General features: G+C 45.1%; 1 long non-coding RNA gene across 1 annotated transcript; it reads right to left on the bottom strand.

Moving 5' to 3' along the window:
* Positions 1 to 593: 593 nt before the first annotated feature.
* LOC116698094 (uncharacterized) lies at positions 594 to 1,028 on the bottom strand. The gene is made up of 2 exons (XR_004334110.1): positions 822 to 1,028; positions 594 to 666 (listed from the first exon to the last, which is right to left on the bottom strand). It is a non-coding gene; the product is annotated as an uncharacterized LOC116698094 (long non-coding RNA).
* Between the last annotated feature and the right edge of the window lie 2,932 nt (positions 1,029 to 3,960).

Below are 3,960 nucleotides of genomic sequence, written 5' to 3'. Positions count from 1 at the left end.
TTCAGGGGTGGGGTTGCCAGCCCGTGCCCCCCTCTGCTCCCCCCTCTAGACCCGCCCCTGTTCCTTGGAAAATTCCCCTCTAACTGTTTGTGTGCGCAAAACTTGAATGGCTCTTGGTGCTGTGATGTCACACGTGTGGGACTGTGTGTGTCCCTCTGGCCTTAACAACTGGGTGTTGCCTGGTTACCCGCTGGAAGTAAAGTTGCACCTTGTGTCGTGTTTAGTCTCACTGAGGGGTTGATTGGGAGATAAATGGTGTAGTGTCAGCAAAATACATGGCTTTATGTACTGTATCATGAACTCCACCCTTCCTAACCCACACTGGAACAAGGACACTTCAATTAAAAGCAATAAAACAATGAATACAAGGTGATTTTATAAAAACAATCTGCCAATGGAACAAACACAAAACTCACTTGGTAAGATTGAAACAAGAAACAAGATGACCCATATTTTAGAAATTACAGAGCAGCTTAAAAACGTCACAAGATTTCCAAAAACAGCATCTGACATACGACTCAAAACAAGATGATCCAAGACTCTTTCACTTAAAGTGCTCATATTATGCATTCGGCCCCCATACTCTGCTTCTGACTGGCTAGTAGTCCTTACCTAGGTACTGTCAGGGCCCTCATACTCTGCTTCTGACTGGCTAGTAGTCCTTACCTAGATACTGTCAGGGCGCTCATACTCTGCTTCTGACTGGCTAGTAGTCCTTACCTAGGAACTGTCAGGGCCCTCATACTCTGCTTCTGACTGGCTAGTAGTCCTACCTACTGTCAGGGGCCTCATACTTGTTTCTTACTGGCTAGTAGCCTTACCTAGGTACTGTCAGGGCCCTCATACTCTGCTTCTGACTGGCTAGTAGTCCTTACCTAGGTACTGTCAGTGCGGTCATACTCTGCTTCTGACTGGCTAGTAGTCCTTACCTGGTACTGTCAGGGCCCTCATACTCTGCTTCTGACTGGCTAGTAGTCCTACCTAGGTACTGTCAGGATAAGCCCTCATACTCTGCTTCTGACTGGCTAGTAGTCCTTACCTAGGTCTGTCAGGGCCCTCATACTCTGATTCTGTGGCTAGTAGTGCTTACCTAGGTACTGTCAGGGTCCTCATACTCTGCTTCGGGTGGCTTGTATTTACTAGGTCCTGTCAGGGCCCTCATACTCTGCTTCTGACTGGCTAGTAGTCCTTACCTAGGTAGTTTCAGGGCCCTCATACTCTGGTTTGACTGGTAGTAGTCTGTCAGGGCCCTCATACTCTGCTTGACTGGTAGTAGTCCTTATAGGTACGTCAGGGCCCTCATACTCTGCTTCTGACTGGCTAGTAGTCCTACCTAGGTACTGTCAGGGCCCTCATACTTGCTTCTGACTGGCTAGTAGTCCTTACTAGGTACATGTCAGGGCCCTCATACTCTGCTTTGATGGCTAGTAGTCTTACGTAGGTACTGCCAGGGCCTCATACTCTGCTTCGACTGGCTAGTAGTCCTTACCTAGGTACTGTCAGGGCCCTCATACTCTGCTTCTGACTGGCTAGTAGTCCTTACCTAGGTAGTCAGGGCCCTCATACTGGCTTCTGACTGGGTAGTAGTCCTGTAAGGGCCCTCATACTCTGCTTCTGACTGGCTAGTAGTCCTACCTAGGTACGTCAGGGCCCTCATACTCTGCTTCTGACTGGCTAGTAGTCCTTACCTAGGTACTGTCAGGGCCCTCATACTCTGCTTCTGGCGGCTAGTAGTCCTACCTAGGTACTGTCAGGGCCCTCATACTGCTTCTGACTGGCTAGTAGTCCTTACCTAGGTACTGTCAGGGCCCTCATACTCTGCTCTGACTGGCTAGTAGTCCTTAAGTAGGTATGCAGGGCCTCATACTTGCTTCTGACTGGCTAGTAGTCCTTACCAAGGTACTGCAAGGGCCCTCATACTCTGATTCTGACTGGCTAGTAGTCCTTACTAGGTACTGTCAGGGCCCTCACCACCTGCTTCTGACGGCTAGTAGTCTTACCTAGGTACTTCAGGACACGCCCTCATACTCTGCTTCTGACTGGCTAGTAGTCCTTACCTAGGTACTGTAAACTTTTACTAAAGTCTATCAAAGCGACACATCCCCTGCTCATAGTAAGTAAAAACAATTTTTACTGACGCAATGTCTAGTGCTACTGAATCATGGGAACTTTGAGTACAAGAGCTTTCCTTTGCTTTATCAGGTAACACTGTAAAATCCTGACTCCCCCTTTTTATTCTGGTGTTTACAGCACATTTTCATTTCCCACTGAGAATTAAAACGTGGGACATTCATTAATTACAAGGTGGCTATGTATAATACTTGCGCTGCTAACACAAACTTTAATATTTACTGTCAAATCCTACTGGGACAAATGAAGTACAAACTGAAATATGTACACACACACACACACAAACACACACATACACACATGCATGGTACACATACACACACACATACACGGTACACACACCCAGGCTAGTTGCATTTCCCATGCAGCCGTATACATTCAAATGCAGGGTGTGTTTGGCTTAGTGTGTGTGTGTGTGTGCAGTGTGTGTGTGAGTGTGTGTGTGTGTGTGCGCGTGTGTGCGTGAGTGTGTGTGTCAGAGAGAGAAAGAGACGGTAAACAGGGGGGAATGATTGGCATTTTAAAATGAAAGTAGTTGATAGTGAACAGGAAAAACAGTAATCTGGTAGCGTGTGTGTGTGTGTGTGTGTGTGTGTGTGTGTGTGTGTGTGTGTGTGTGTGTGTGTGTGTGACTACAGGATCTTGGCTCTCAGCGATTTGCTGACGCATCCTGTCTGCGCTGACCGCTGACTGACAGCCGGACTGCGAGGTGCAGAGAGAAGGAGATACAATAGAAAACACTTTAAAAGCTCAGATAGATTACAAGATAGGGAAATGGGTACATTTGGGCAATTCTCTCCCTCCCGAGGTCTCTTTTTTCATCTTTTTCCCCTCTGTTTTTTGGCCGGCGCTCTTTAGAGACATTTCTTGTTATTTTCTGTCTCTCTGTTACTGACTTTAGGTATTTTTCACATCCTTCACTGAGCTAAATTTTGGCACACAAATCGACTTTTTTCCTGTATTCACTCCCTTAAGTTGTAACAAATGGCTTTATTTATGCTTAATATATCATGTAGCAGCATATACAGTAAAAAGCACAATTGGGATGTACTGTATGTAAATTATTATTTTAGCATTTGTTATGGGAGGAATCAATCAGTGTTGGAGTAGTAAGCAGAGGTGGGTAGAGAAGCCAAAAGTTGTACTCAAGTAAAAGTACTGTCACTTCAGAATAATTTGACTCAAGTAGAAGTAAAAGTAGTCATCCAAATAATAACTTGAGTAAGAGTAAAAAAGTGCTTGATGAAAAAAAGTGAGTAACTGTTGAGTAACGAGTTTATTTCTCAACACAAGCATCAATCAGACAGACAAAGACACAAAATAATCCTCTTTAGGCAAATTATAGTTCTTACAATCAATGAAATAAATTAATTCATTAATTACAAAATAGCTTAAGGGAGAGACTTGTTACATCAAATTTTGATGGATACTGCATGTGAAAAACATACTGTAACCTAAAAGACAAACATTTGCCTATCCACAGCAAAAACTAAAACTACCGCTACACGTTTCCTCAAGTTAGACGTTCAGTTTTTATGATATACATTATGTAGCTGCTGTTTCACATTTTTTCTAAAAGGTAACCATGCTTTCACCATGAGGCCGGGGGGGATCCTCCTCGTCTGTGTTGCCTTGGCGACGGTTGATTCCGACATCTTGGTTTTGCTACGACCGTAAAGCTAACCCGTCCCGCCGCTGAGATCGAGTGGGTTCACGTGACAGCACAACGTCGTTTGATTGGTGGAACACACGTGGTCGAGCCTTCAGCGGAAGACTCTCTCTGTCAAAGTAAAACATAAAAATGAGACGTACGCGGGTGGGGGGGGGGGT

The sequence above is a fragment of the Etheostoma spectabile genome, chromosome 11 (assembly GCF_008692095.1).
Source record: "Etheostoma spectabile isolate EspeVRDwgs_2016 chromosome 11, UIUC_Espe_1.0, whole genome shotgun sequence".
NCBI lineage: Eukaryota > Metazoa > Chordata > Actinopteri > Perciformes > Percidae > Etheostoma > Etheostoma spectabile.
The sequence above is the reverse complement of the archived record's forward strand: the minus strand, read 5'-3'. Positions and strand labels throughout refer to the sequence as shown.